The 15,997-nt window shown below is 41.1% G+C and overlaps 1 protein-coding gene and 1 non-coding gene across 3 annotated transcripts in view; one reads left to right on the top strand and one right to left on the bottom strand.

Moving 5' to 3' along the window:
• Bru3 (CUGBP Elav-like family member bruno 3) overlaps positions 1-15,997 on the bottom strand; it is a 679,691-nt gene that overhangs the window by 527,301 nt on the left and 136,393 nt on the right. The window lies entirely within an intron of this gene.
• Trnas-aga (transfer RNA serine (anticodon AGA)) lies at positions 3,422-3,503 on the top strand. The gene has a single exon. It is a non-coding gene; the product is annotated as a tRNA-Ser (tRNA).

Here is a 15,997-nt window from a genome sequence, read left to right as displayed (position 1 = left end):
ACGTTCGAAAAAGAGAAATAAAGCGGAAGAAAATTCTCTCCTGCAAACCACAGAGGGACATAGGAAATTTTTCTGTCCGACCATCGTCGCTATATCTTCTCGCAATTATCCCTCGAGATGAAATTTCTTGCTGTCGTGCTTTGTAGAATTTTGTAATTTACGAAGGTAATGATATTAGCGGGAGTCTGGCGCAACGGAACTTGCGAGGAAATCGAATTAGCCCGCAGTATTCCTTTAAGCGAAGAAAAACTAATACGGGTGGCTTAAACAAACCGTAAACTGTATAATTTAAAATGATAACAGTCCTCGACGTGAAATAACGTGCCGACAAGCCTGACGACGAGCGATGAGAAGTGCGAAGTCCTGCAATATTCACATGACCCCTTGCTAGCACGACCTCTCCGCTCGCCACTGTGTCGACCCTCACGAAGAGGGCCTCCCTCATCCTGCTGGAACACTTCATTTATCAGGCTCCGACATCTCGTTGGGTTGCCTGGATTTAATTACCCGAAACAAGTCGCCGAAGGGGATGACTCTCCGGCTTCTCTGGCAAAGTGAACCCCAAAAAACAGACAGAACCAAATGAAAATACGACGACGAATTGATCGCCTAGGAGACATATTTCACACAAACTGAGACGACGTTTTAAAGGAAATATGGAGATACGAAATACTAGGAGACGTGAAATAAGTCAAAACTTGAAGATGCAAGTATAGTAAGTGTAGTGAATGAAGTCGTGTTTGAGAAGTTCTATTAGCAATATTTTTATGAAAATTTAATTTCTTCAATGAAGCATAGAAATAAAAAAGAAATAATGAGATTTTTCGTCAGTTGTGTCCACTTTCTAGTTTTCTTCCTTGTTAAATAATTCAACTGAAAATCAATTCAATATTGAGAGTTTAGCAACCCCTCCTTGTTAACTGATTACGAAGAAATCATCTAGATAAACACTCGTTAATGAAATATCAATATTTTATAAATTGCACATGAATAATGTTTTACTGTTAACACCTACAATTCATTAGATTTTATTCACAGAGTATGAAAGTTTTGTAATAATACCGAGATTCTTCGTTTATTCTATTGTTGCAGTCTGGTCAGACGTATCTTAGAGTAGATATGGTTGTATTAGCTGGCCTTCTCATTATAATTGTCACTTGGATCTTATTGAATCGGTCCAGCACAGATTTTTGCATCGTGCTGTCAAACACGGGGCTGCCCTATGCTCTTCTTTCTTCTAAGTCTGAAGTTATTCTTCATGATTTCAGTCTAGAAACACTTACAAGTAGAAAACAAACTTCTGATATCTTATTTGCGAGCAACATCTTAAAAGACAAAATCTCATGTCCCACAATTATTGAACTGTTCCTATTACATATACCAAATAAACGACTTCGTAATTCTCCGTCATTACGCACTAAATTATACCGAATTTTAATCGTACCAAACGCATGATTATAAATGTTAACCATTTGCACTCGAAAATGAATATTTTTGAACAGTTCATACTACCCTTAAAACTTCTACTACGTAGGACTCTTGTTTATAACTTATATAGGTACTCCTACTAATGTTTTCGTTTTTGTTTTTTTCTCTGTACCTCCTGAATTTACTTCACTATGTATCAAAGAGTTACTCCGTAAATAAATAAATAGATAAATAAATCAATGTAGATATTTAAATTATTTTCAATCCACTACCTTTTTTTATTAAAAATTAAATTCTATGATGGACATCCAAACATACTACAAAATTAAACTAAATACACTTCCCATAATTCCACCTTCACCAGTATCTCAGTCGACAAAAACTGTCGACGATTTTCGCGCTTCTACCACACAATGTGTGCGCTACGGATTAAGTCTACTTCTCCATAAACGGGTCAAGGTTCTAAAGATTACTCCCCACCGTGTGATATTCGTATTCAGGTCGCGGCGCGAAGGGAACTTCAGAGTTCGTCATAATAGGAAGTACAATCACGGGAAAATAATTATTATGAAGCGTACTATGATTAAGTCAATTAAGGAATCATTCCATTGCTGATTACATCTCCTCCCGCTTCCCGCGTCGGCCACCCCGCGAAGACAAGTAATTATGCGGAAGCGAAAACTTCGAGGAAGAGTCAGAGAAGGGAAACGCGACGAGCTCGATCTCGGTGCGAGAGAACGGTTTCACGCTGTGTCGTTGTAATTCGTCGGGCAAGAAACGACAAAACCGAGCGCGATTTGTCACCTCGCGTCGCAGGAGATAACGCGTTATTTACAGCGTTCGCGTGATTGAACCGTATTTCATAATCGCACTGCGCTAAAGTTTAAGGGTCGCGGCGAGACGAAAGTACGCGAGGAAAGAGCATTTACGGTGGCACTGTCCGTCGCAGCAAGAACAAGATTAATCGTTCTACTTTAAAGTAATACTCTGCCTGAAGGAAATCTCGTTTTTCCCCCATTAACACGGTTCGTAAACTTTTCCCACGGTTCGATGCGAATGTTCCGCCGCCTCGGGCCCGCGCCAGCAACGTTAATGGTAAAATCCATGTCGTACATGACGTGGTCATCGCTATTATCGCGAGGAAAAGCAACCGGGCAGCGCGGGGCCTCCTAATGGCTTTGAACAAAAAGCATCCCGTAAACCCTACGACGGAGTGCGAACCAGCCGCGAGAAGGGTGTCACCGGTAGTTGATATCGCCTACTTCCGGCACGGTCTCGCGCCACCGTTTCTCCCTGCCTAAAAGGTCCACCGTGCGTTTCCTTTGTATACGAATTCGCAACCGCTATCGCTGCATCGCTAAATAAACGCTGAATCATTAATCCACCGTCCGAACTTCCTCGTCGCTGGCCCGCGAATTTGTACGACAATGGGGGCTAAATTTCATGATTCCATAAATCACCGTGCACGTGCGCGTGCAATGGTAATTACAATGATCGTGATTTTCAATCGGCTACACCGGCGAATTTAAATAACACGGAAGCTCACTGTCGAATCGGGCTAACAGCTTAATGGTCGGGAACCTCCGCGAGATTTTATTTTCCTACGGTATTATTTTACAAATCCCCGACCGCCGTTCCACGTAATTTTAATCGAATCGATTGTTCGAACAACACTAGCTTGTTAACTACCGTGCCATTTGGTACACGCGGCTTTAATGTACTGAATTATGGTTGCCTTCCTTTAACGGAGCACTATTGTGGTGCGCGACGTGAAAGCGAGTTAGTTATACTGTATACGTATCTATTATGTTCTGAGGTTGATTTCCGTTAACTGATGGTTCGACTTTTGGGCAATTTTATCGGGGTTGAAAGAAGTATTTGTATGAGACGTGGAAAAGGAGAGGTACGATAGTGAAATTTCTTGCGTAGATTGTCACAGTGGAAGTGGAAGAAACAAGTAGGACACGAAGAAGGAGATTGTGTCCGTCACGTAGCAGTCGTGGCCGAGTGGTTAAGGCGTCTGACTAGAAATCAGATTCCCTCTGGGAGCGTAGGTTCGAGTCCTACCGACTGCGAAATTTTGCATTCATTGATAATGTTTTCTTTTGTATCTTTAAAGCGTTTTACATGGTAAAATTTGTAACCTGGAATATTTGATTCCTATAAATTCTGATCTTTCATAGTATTTTATAATGTAATTCTTAAAAAAGTATTTTCTAATATTGTACTACGAACTTCAACTCGAATTTCAATAAATTTATCCTACACCTTTTTTTAATATGACACTAAGATCTTGTAAATTCGAAACATTCTATGTTACCTACACAAAATAGAAATTTAGAGATATCACTATCTTAGAGGAAAGAAAGGTATAGAAAGAACATTCCCCTGTTTTTGATAATAACACTTATTTCTTTGAAAATAGTTTGTGCAAAATCAGTCCTGCCAACTTATTACAATTAAATTTGTACAGTACTGGCATATGTACGTACAAACATACTGATTCGATCAGTCCTACCAATTCAACCTGACAAGCTCTCAACCAAGTCATCTCGTTTTTATGTACTAAAACAAAGCTGAAATTGTCAACATATTACCATTTTTATCTTTCACAAATTTCGCTCAGAAAAAATTGCAAATACCACTTCCAAATCTTCCTTTTCTCTAAGATCACTATACGAAAGAAGAGTATCCAACGAAAGTCCTACACCACCAAATGCCTCAAATATTACAATTCCCAGCATATCTTCCCTCCGATGACCCATAGCAGAGTGTGACTCGTGGTCAAGCAAATTTCACCGCGTCTTTTCACCGAGAGGAACTTTGAATGAACCAGTCGAAACGAAACTTGAACGGTGTCTGGGCATCCGTCGACGACCAAAAATGTCTTTGATTTCCAGGGACGAGAGGAGAGCGCGGATGGGTCGGCCTGTACGCGGGAATGGTGCTTCATTGTTGCCCGCGCAAGTACGCAATTAATTTCTGTCTGCGTTCGCCGCGGGAGAATGCAAATACGCTGGGAGATTTTGCCGGAGTAATTCGGAAGTGGCGTGGTATACCGTGCGCATTATGCTGCTTTCCTCCTCCCTTCCTCTTGCCCTCGCCCCTTCAGCGAGACCCCGTAGCAGTCGACGTACTGGCTTTTCCTGCCCTGTTTACGCGGACCACAGAGTTTCGTACGGCTGATCAGTCGCATATCAACGGTACATACAGCCAGAGACGCATGCCGAACGCCAGCAGCTAGCCACCCACCGCCAGACATATCTCCAGAGGATATAAACGCTGTGTGAGCGCAAACTTTGCGCCCCCAACCCTATCGTATTCACACTTCTGAAGGATAAACCGCGCGCTAAGTGCCCTATCGTGTCCCTCGTTTCTCCTTTCTTCCCTGCCATTTCGCGCGTTTCCGTTCCTGCCGGATGACGCCTTCAATCGACTCGCTGGAAATTTAAGTATAATACATAGTGCTCCTTTGGTGGTGGTTCATGGATCAGGATTATAACGAAGAACCATTCTCTGAAGAGAAATGCGTTGGGAGTTTATTAGCATCGTTTCGTCAGAGATATAAGTGAAAGTGAATGAAAATGAAACTGGTTAACCCTAATTAGTTCCAAGATATAGTTGATAAGGACCATGCACTTTTAGAGAGAATTTGAAAACGAGTGATTGAACGATGCTTGGCTTTTGAGGGGTTTATGGTGAGGACTCAGGGTGTGTGGCCATGGATTTGGCCATGGCCATGAATGAGACTAAACAGTCCTGTTGGCAGCTGATAGCTGATGGCTGATGGCTACATTGGCCCTTCCACCTATAGAGTGTTGTGTGACTGTTTGAAAGAAAAGCGAGTGTTGGAAGATTGTAAGAGCCCCAATGTCCTATTGATAAAGAATAAAAATATTGTTCCTAAAGGATTCAGCCACGGAGTGACGAAGGCTATGTCTTTAGGTAAGAGGGTCGTGATGAATCCCAGGACCCGAGGACCGTCGATTGGGAACGTGTTCTAAAAAAATGTCTAACGTGATGAATATGAAAATCCTATTAAATTTATATCCCCACTAGTAAAGACATTAGAAATTTATCAACAAATTACCTCTCTCAGAAAGCTTCAGCTTCTAAAGGGAAAGGGAACTCAGCAAGTTAGTCTGACCCTATACACTCTTGTTCTACTAACCACAGCCTCAACCTACACTTCCTCCAGTTCCTCCTCGCTTCCCCAACACTACACACGCTCTGGGTTTCAGATCCCATCGCAGAGTTTAAAAGCGTATTCTTTCACTTTACAGAAGAACCTCCTCAAACCGCAAGAACCAGCTAGCTACAGCAGTTCTTCTAAAACATTATTCATTCCGAGGACGAGCGGGCGTTACAAAGGCAGTAGGTTTTTGCTTAGCCAATCGTTGATGAACAGCCGGAATTTAAAGTCAACTCCGACGATACCCCGAGTTGCATCTGTGGGCGTCTGTATGGCACCGACACGGATGATTCGATTGAAATTCATAGAGAAACGAATTCGTGGTTACGCGCCGTGAGAGATAAGGGACAATTCTCGAAATACATGCGACCCAGTTTCCATCTATGCTCGTAACGGATAGGCGCCGCTTCGAGAGTCCTTTTACAGTCCCTGCTGAAGTCTCGTGCCACGTCATAACGATTGTACAGACGTACGAGCGTTTCAAACCGATGACATCCCCATCAGTGAAATTACCAATGTAACCAGAACCTTGCTGACAGGGTTGCTACACGTATTCCCTCTTTGGGTATGGTGGAAGAAATTGGGAGCTGAGGGAAAAAATAACAGGTACAGTGCTGTCTGGCTAGAAGCACATGGTTCGGGGGACACAGCGTTCCTATAACACGTCTGATATACTTTTCGACGCGCCTTAGTTCTTCACCGCGAGTGCTGCAGTGGAGAAAGGGGCTCGTGACAGATACAAGACACAAATTTCGTTCGGCACCGTCTCTGTAGAAGAAGACGGAATACACTTTATTATTTCGTCTATTTAAATTTCAAGTACCAACAGGGAACGCAAGCGTCGCAGAGTGAAAGAAAAATATACTAATCAGTCTCTGATTACAAGGGCACTACCGCGAGTGTATCGAGCGAAATTTCTGTGGTTATAAAGCAAAACGACGTAGGTCAGATAGTTTTGTTTTAGAAATATTGACATTTAAAGTTTTTAACTTCAATAATGGCTTATGGACTTGTATCTTCCTGATCCCTTATTTTTAAGTAGAACAATTCTTTTAATGTCCTTTCTTTTCTCTGCAAACATAAAATCTATATTATAGATCTTTTTTGAAAATGTGACATAAGTTGTTACATCTTACAACCACAGAATTAAGGTCTTAACTCGAATTTCTTGAAAATATAACATAAATCATTTTGTCTCATAACCACAGATTTATGGCTTGCAGTTGTCACAACAGCGAATTTCAATCAAGGTGGTGAGTATAGAAATGTGTTTCTAACAAGACAATACTTTATCTTATCCATATAGTTCTAGGCCCTAGATCCAACTGAAGCCTTAGCAAAAATATACAATAGAACGCCCATTACTTCTTCCTTCACTTTCCAATTGCTGCCAGCATGTATACTCAAGGAGGGAATTCATGCGGCAACCCTGATTCTTAACTTGTCTTTTAACTGTCTCACGAATCTCGCGTAACCGTCTACGACACCGACAAGCAAACCGCTGTTTTATGGCTCAGTTTGCTGCGTGTTTAAGCGGGACGAATCCGCAATCAAAGTAACTACCATACAGATGCAAATTGGTAAGCGGCAACGATAATCGGTGCGCACCGTGTATGCGTGATGTTTGGATTAACGCTTTCGTCGTGGGAAAATTTACAACGGCGCGTATTACCGGTTCTATTATAATTACGCCGTGTACGTGTGCGATTGTATATAATACGAAGGGGCAATGTTCACAATGCAATTCAACATGCGGCCGAATTTATTACGATTTATTAAGTACAAATCGTGCGGTAATTTAACGATAGTACGATATATTCTCGCCACTCGATTTCACATAAAATCGCCAACTGATTATTATTGCCACTCTTTCGCGAAAATGGATCGGGGCTAGGCGAACGGTAATTTTTGTTTACTTAAAATATGTGCAATTAATGGCGCGCATACGTCTGGTGTAGGTAAACTAGAATAATTAGAAAGCAGACTTTCACGGTATCGTTAAATTAATCCTTTGGCACACTAATTAATTAAATTACATATTGTTTTGTGAAACAGAAGCACGTATCATATTATAGATAACATTTCGTGAGACAGAAATACCTTGTTAGGAAGCAATATCCTATGCCATTTGTTTCCACCATTAACCTATATTTCCCGATTGATCATTTATTTGCTATCAAGACCGAACTGCTGCGAATGAAATAACGAAAGGCGAGGGGCACGTGGACAAATATCAACGACGAAAATCGTCGATTAAAAGTGCCCACCGTCTGAAGAGCATTAATCGCACACGAAACGGAGAAAATAATTTAATTTGAAAGTAAAAACGCGATCCGCTTTGCAAGTCTGATGGGAGCCCACTGTTTCCGTGCGCCACTAAGAATATCGTTCTCGGTTCCTCCTTCGAACGTTTCCTCCCTTTTCTCTCTGTCTCTCCGCCCTCCCAAGCCGTCTACCGTAGCCTTCTTTGTATAATCAAAACTCTCGAACAAATTTTCATATTGTTTGCGATTCAATTGGACAGGCAATTTCCGAGTCATCTTTGAAAATACCTTTCTCTCCTCTGGCGTTGGTGTTGCCTCAACTTTATTGTTCTTCGCCACTCGCCCTGTTCTCGCGTAACTGCAGCGCAAAGTGTACGTACCATTGGTCAATGAAAACAAACCTCGAGACCACGCTTTTCCTGTAATATTTATCTTGCCGATGGATAGCGGTTTGTTATCCTGAGTTCAACCGTCTTGCTCGTGCTTTTATGCTGCACTCGAGACCGCATTATAGAAACTGTGGCTTTTCCGAGAGACTTCTTTGTAGATCTTTTTCAGAAGGTCCTTGCCTCTGCTGACACGTATTTACTAAGATCGTTTACGGTGTTGATAGAAAACATTAGCTAAAGTATCGATGAACTGGAGGAAAAACGGTGGAAAGTAGTATAAGTCGATGATAGTCAGACGAGCGTCTGATTGTGAGAAGTAGACGTGGTTCAACCCTTAATTAACACAACTGTTAAAACCTACGTTTTAATAACCGATTAAAAGCAATCTCACAGACTGTGAAATGTTTATAAATAAATTGCGTTATTATTACCATAAAAATCGTAAATAAAAAGTCAAAAATCAATTGTTCTTGCTTCGTACATCACTAATGCAGAAAGGAAAATAGATATAAATAAGTAATTAGTAGCAGTCTCGCAAACCGACAGTAGTAGTTAAGAGTTAAGTTTGCCTAAATAATTTTGCTCTAATTTTATAAGCTAATACGTTAATATGTTATAAAGTCGGTCAAATTGTCGGACAATTTTAGTGATTTCAATTTTCGAGGGAAATATTAAAATTAATTTTCATCAAATTTTAAATTAATATAAGAGAGATAGTAATTAAAAGAGAAACGTTACGGTACTTTAAAGCATAAAATATTCACAGAAATACAGTCACTTTTTATAGAGCGAGAAGATTGTCGTTGTTGACAGGAGTAAACATACAGAATACATGATAACTTTTAACGTGATTAATAAAAAATGTTTTATCGTATACGGTAAAGTGCCAGAAACATGCTTTATTTGCAGCTTTTCCATGACATCGAAAAAGAAAATTGCATTAATATCACGCAATTTAAACCTTTATAAACGAACTGACCAGTTGCATTTAAATTCGCTGTCGCTAGAATCGTAAATTGCCCAACATACTGATATGGAATCGTTATTTCGCGACGCTGTGTAGCCTAGTTGGTGCGAAGCCAACAACGACGTCGCGAACGAAACGAGTGAAACATTTATAAAAACCACACATTACACCTCTGCACACTTGTTTTATTGCGATAATTCATCTTGTGGTGCACGTCGGATGTTCCTTTCCCCACACTTTTCTTTCCCCAAACATTTTGAGATTTACAACGCAGCATCGTGCTCAGCCAGATCACAGCTGCACAGTAAAAACCATAACTAATGTAAACTAATTATTTCCAACATCCAGACATTGGACAACGCTCAACAACCATTTACTATCGGTCCATCTAGTATCCACCGTTTTGCGACCTTAATTCTGTCATAGAGCAATGTTTGAATCGCGCTGGTCAAATTGTTGCCTCGGAAGTTAGCCGAAAAGCAGGTTAAAGGGCATTATAAATAATGGAAGGATCTGGAGGAACGGGTCGCATTGCTCGCATTTTCCGGATCTTCCTATGCGAGTGGCGGCAGGCTGGACACGTCCCTCCGTGACAGGAGGCAGAAGGAAAACCAAATTAGAACCCGACAATCAAGCCAATTATACACTCCGGTGACGCTGACCCAGCTCCTCTTCCAGTTCTCTATGTCCACCGTCTCTTTGCCCTCTACTCCCCTCCTACCCCTTCCTTTCCAGGAACCTACAAGGTTCCGGGTTCTGTTACGGCAACCTGTACTGCGGTCCCACTCCAGAAACTCATCAGACCTCCGTAATCCCAATAGTACCAGAGACCCGAACGAGTTGTCCACAAAATTAAGCAGTTCGTAGGAGACGTTTGATATGTGAGGCTATAGTGCTCCCTAGAGAGGATATCGAGAGATGATCGAAACTTCCTTTTTTTAACTGAGGCTGGCCAAAATCGAATTTATAAGGTAGCTAATGCTAGGTGCAATTAATTTGAATGGGAAGTTTCTATGATGGACACATTGTATTAATCTTCAACTGGTAACGTTACTTTGGAGTACCACCAATGATGAACACGCTAGTGATGACCACAATTTGATACTAAATGTAAAATACATTCATTTGGAATTGTAATGTTGTGAGCATTGTTACGTGGAGTCAATTTTACGTCACGTCATCAGTCGAAGGGTAACACATAGAAAAGCAAAGGTATTGTTGTGTGCGATATGTACGCAGTTGTACGTCAAATTAGTTTCCTATAACTAGCTAATTTTTAAACCAAACTTTATTATAAGAGTTTGAAAGAGATTTGATTGTCGTTGCGTAAAACTTGAGCAAAGCTGCCATATGGTTAAAAGCTATTGGTTTAAGACGTTTGTAGGCGGATGGGCTAGAAAATCTTCTATTATTGGAGTTTCAACAAGAGTAGGCGGTAACAATAATAATATATGCAGTTGGAAATCTTGACGGAGAAGGAGAAAGTAAACTAACAGATTTCTGGATATCATCACAGAAATTGCGTTTTCTAAAACGTGTTTCCTCGACATCATGGGAGCAGCTGTCCAAAACCCTGCACTCTTAGCTAAATGTATGGTCATTTAGAAAACCCTTTGACTCTGACAATACACTAAGTTAACAATAGCCAGGATGTGACAATTCTCGTACATGACAGGTACAATTTAAAGACAATTTACACGATGAATGAAAATTTCCCTATAGACAAAGTTCTTGTGTCTAGCAATAAATAGTAGATAGTTCACGTCAGAAGAATCAAATATAAGAAAAGTCTGTTAAGATACACTATTGGTTATCTCATGAAGCAAATATCTTATAAACGAACTAACCTTTCCTTCAAGAACCTGCACTTAAGATTCCTGTCCAGCCTTAAGAAACATACGCTGAAAGCCCAGTCAGGAATTCAACGAATCAACTTATCTCAATGACCTTACGCCCTCAAGCACTCGCAGCGCATGAAGCCCTTTAAACGTATCCCTAAGCGACTCTAGCTCGGCGTGCTCTGTCATTTCACCTGTGCATAGGAAAAAGGGGCCGAGCAGAATGAAAGGAAAAGTGAAGAACCTTAACGGTAACCTCTTCAGAGACATTTCTCCCTAGACTAGAACAAGACGAAGAGATCGGCCGAGGGTCCATGTCTAGAGAGAATCTGCGCCGAGCGGCAGATTGCAGCCCAGGCCTTTGGAGGATCATCAAATTAGCGGAAGAGTCTTTGAGGGCAGCTCGTAGAGGTGGCCAACTTGGTTGGCTCGACATAGTCTCTGTTGGAATTATGTCCCCCTCTACCGTCCGCAACCTTTCCGCGAATGGAGTTGCAAACTCCCGCTTTCCTTCCAGATCAAAAGAGACAGAAGAGCGCCTCGTCGTGTGCCCCCCTCGCCTTGTGCTCCCCCCTCTTGTCCCTAACCCTCTCGTTTTTCTTTCCCCCCCCCGCGCCTCTTCCTTTCTTTCTAATGCTGTCTCTTTTACTACCCGCGCAGGACGCTAATGCCAGCTGAATGCAACTGAAGAAAATTTTCTCTGGGGCTTCAGTACCCAAAACGACTGAACCGACCGCGCTTTCCGCACTGTCTAGATATAAATGAGCGAACTTTCAAAAGCCGCCGAGAAAAGACATTAGGACTGAGCAGTTTCGGCGGTCGAGCGCCCCTCTGTGTGGGTGCGTTTATATACCATCGGAATAATTTTTGGAGTTGGAACGTCCTTTAGCTGTCTCATGTTTAATTCTTTACTTTTTAAGCCGCTCTTTCAACGTTGCGCCGCCGATTGGCCATTGTGCCCGCTGAACTTGCCCGCTGCCTTCGACTTTTGCGCGCGTACTTTCGTAAATTCGTTTTTTTTTTTCTTTGCCTAAGGAACTGGAACTTTCGTCGTAATACTCGGACTCGTTACTGTTGAATTTATCTAGTCTAATTAAAAGGAATTTCATGTGCATTTCGGCGTTTCTATGCAAATTAAGGTTTCTTTTCTAGGCGAAGGTTTGTATGTAAATTGCACTTTTTGTTTACGTCTGATGCTTCGAATTAGAATTAGCTCCAGATTGACGCGAAGAAAAATGTAAACGCATGTAGCACGCGTGAGTGGTTTAAACTTTTTGCGCGTTATATGTTTCTAAAACTTTGCAGCTTCTACTTCTTGCTGAACTTCTAAGGCTAAATGGACACGAAAATCCTTTAAAGGGCAAAATTTCCTATAAATAGATGCACGACGGAACACGTATGAAAGTTTTATCGCAAGTTAGCCCTTTGCTTCCCTCCTGCAATTTACTCCGAGGCGCAAGGTCCACCCACTACCGTGGCGAAATAACAGCAACCATAGCTAAACGTGAGTCAGGAAGCTTTCTTCGCCCTCTCGAATCTCGCGCCTATAGAAACAGGTTTACCTATCGTTGATAAAATTCTAAACCATCTAGGGTTCACGACTGCTTTGTACAACCTTTATGCAAAAATCTCGTCAACCTATATTCAAAATAGGCACATATGAGAAAACTTTAGCAATAACCTTTCTTTGACAATGCATTAACGTTGCCTTTGGAAAATGCTAGCTATCGTGCAACAAAAGTGAGTTCACCTGAAGAACAAAAATTAATATGTACTTTTATATTCCCAATTACTGTGAATCTTCAACTTCCCGAGAATTTTAATTCTTGTTTTTTAAATCAGAAAATTGCCCGACACTTCCCTCGTGAAAAACTTACAAAATCTAAGAAAACTCAGAATTTTCTGGATACCAAAGTTCCCTTATTAGAAACTTTGTACAAGAAAAGTGGATTATACATAGATGTTTAACTTTATAGAATTTTTGTAACTACATTTTCTTTAAATAAATGAATGCTGGATTTTCATCTTTGTACCTATCACATGTATACATTTCTGGGAAACTGTTTTCTACTATATCATTAAACTATCGATTGTACTGTTTGATTGTATTGAACAAGAGTAGAACTACTGCCCGAACAAATAAATTCATTAGTCGTGTTGCGTAGTTAATACGTGCACGAACGTTAGATAGATCTCGAGTTCGAAATTTATAGTGACACGTGTTCCACTCGGTGCGCTGGCTTTTGATAGGTACGATACCACACACGTATCTTCGCGATAATTTTAACTGTCGAACTGATGGAAGATCGAGAACACTGAGGCCGGTTTCCTTGGAAAAGTTAAGACGAACGCGATGTTAGCCAGCTTGTCTCGGTCGAGTAAATATTTAGATTAGACATGTGTCGGCGAAACGATGGCGCGATGATTTAAGCAAATGCACGATTCAACAGGGACGAAGAAATAGACTGAAAATGTAGCGACCGCAGGAATGAGAGGAAAACCAGAGTTCCCCCAAGTCGGGGATACCATTGATATTTCCTCTAACGTTTTCTGCCATTTTGAGATCAGTCAGATGGAAAGATTAATGGCTTTAAACGTCTGCATCGATTACTGGCAGACACTCTTAGTGCCATGCTCTGCCAACCTACTTATTATTATTAAAAATGCTGTAGAGGTGAACACGTTCGTGTAAAATATAATTAGTAATCCATGAATATTGCATTAGGCGTTGCAAGCAGTAAAGTATTTTAGCTAATGGTATCACATGGTAGAGACGTTAAATATTCTTCTCCTGCTTTATATAGTAACAAACTGTTTTATTGATTGAAACTTATGAAATCGAAATACTGATACTGCGCAGAGAAAATAAGTTTAAGTTCATGAGTGGTATCAGAAGCGCATCTCTGTTTGCTTTAGCATCGATATAGAAATTCTCGCAACTCCTATTTCCTGCATCGCGATGTTTTTCATAACCATATCGAAGCAAATAAAGTTTTCTCAATTTCCACGATCGGTCCGAGCGTGTAACCGCAAGTATGCCACCTACTGCGGGCAAAGTCAATCCTGAGGAGCGATTCCAGAAATCGCAGTCGAATACCATCGCGATTCCTTGGCGGCGGGAGCTTCGCCCGATCAAACTTCTAAAAGTGGGACATTATTTTTACGCCATAGGAACGCATTCAATTTCCGTTTCGCGTTCGTTCGTTTTTGCCTTTCCAAACTTCGACAGCGGCGTCGCGACTAATAACACCGGTCGTAACTTTCAGAGTAAAAGAGAAACGACGAAAAAAATTCATGAGATGATTTTATATAAGACCGTGTCGATGCTTGATATGCTTTTTCTTTAAACTAAATCTTTAGAGCAATGATTTTGCTAACAATTTGTAACATACTCGAATATTCTAAATCCCTAAATTTTTAAGTATTCAAATTTTCAGAATTTCACATTTCTTAGTTATTGAATAATTAAATTTTCAAAGAAGAAATGCATGTTTCCTAATTCTCTGCTTTGTTTCAATTTGTGGAAAAGAATTACCCCTTACGAAAGGAATCGTTATGGCGGACAGTTAACTCTAATTGGACACCTACGTACTGAATAGTGTTAAATCGGTAAAATGACGATAAAAGACAGCTGTTAAAACATAATGTCTCTATAGAAAGTGAAAGAATGCTAGGTAACTGATTGTAAAATGAAGTAGACGACGACGATCGGTAAATGTTATACCGCGAGCAACATCCTTCTGTTTCATTCTCGGTAAATGAGTCGAAAAACGATCACCAGTGCACGTGAATCTCCGAATGAAATGTGCATCCTCTTCGAATCCGTCCGTTCTATTGTCATTGAAGATAAAAGCACTTTGACGTCACCATTATCAAACCCTCCAAGTACGAATCGTTCGAATTGAGCTTTGCTCCCCAGGGAAATGGTCCATTCCGAGTTAAAGCGTACCACGTCCGCGGTCGTCAGAGCGTAGAGTCACCTCGCAGAATCAAAGCTCTGCAAATTGGCATGCCCGATCAGGTCAGTAGGAATCCTGACCCTTTATCGACGCGCGGAATTTTCAATTTTCGTGAACAACCCAGTCGACCACATTTTCCATTTGCTCTTTCTAATTACGCGACAAGACAACGCAATTACTTCCGAGCCGCACGATGAAAAGCATAAAGGTCATAACCTCGTTTTCCTTCGACTTCTGCCCACCCAGTGGTCCTACCTCTGCTCTATTGTAAACTCTCAATTAACCCCAGTATCGAGTCACGTCGAACGTTCTACTGTTTTAACTTTAAATGGTTGCACGAGTCGAGGAAATCTCGATGTATGTCTATTGACAACGAAGAACTCAATTATCTTTCAGATTTGTATATTCGTCTAGGTATACTTCTATAAATAAACTCTTCCTGTCAAACAGACGACACATTAAGATTTCAAAGACTTTCAGCATAGCTTACATTTTTAAGAATCTGCAGAGTTTAAATTCTTTAGAGTCTACGAAGCTTAAAATATTTGAAATTTAGATAGTGTAACGATGTCAAATTTGAGTAAGCTGCAGTTAATAAAGAATAGCTATCGATAATGCAATTTCGAATTCCTAGTCTACTTTTACCACGTCGACCACGTAGCAGAATGGGTCGTCGAGGCAATAAGCGGTGGCTCGTTACACGATTTGCATGACAATCGGATAGTCGTCAGTATCGTCATCGTTGCGACGGATACGGTCTCGCAATCTCAAAGGGAACAGCCTTCGCTCTCTACCATACGCACCCTGCGCCTCATCCGAGCTTTTATCATGTAGCCTGACTCTGTCTCTCTATTTCTCTTCCCATTCCTTCCCCGTGCACACATTCTGTATGGCATCCCGTCATGCTCTCAACCCGGCAAGTTGAGAGCCCTAATTAAATTCAGTCTGGGTACTCTTACC

Source organism: Calliopsis andreniformis, chromosome 9, assembly GCF_051401765.1.
Source record: "Calliopsis andreniformis isolate RMS-2024a chromosome 9, iyCalAndr_principal, whole genome shotgun sequence".
NCBI lineage: Eukaryota > Metazoa > Arthropoda > Insecta > Hymenoptera > Andrenidae > Calliopsis > Calliopsis andreniformis.
This window is presented reverse-complemented; position numbering and strand designations above follow the sequence as displayed.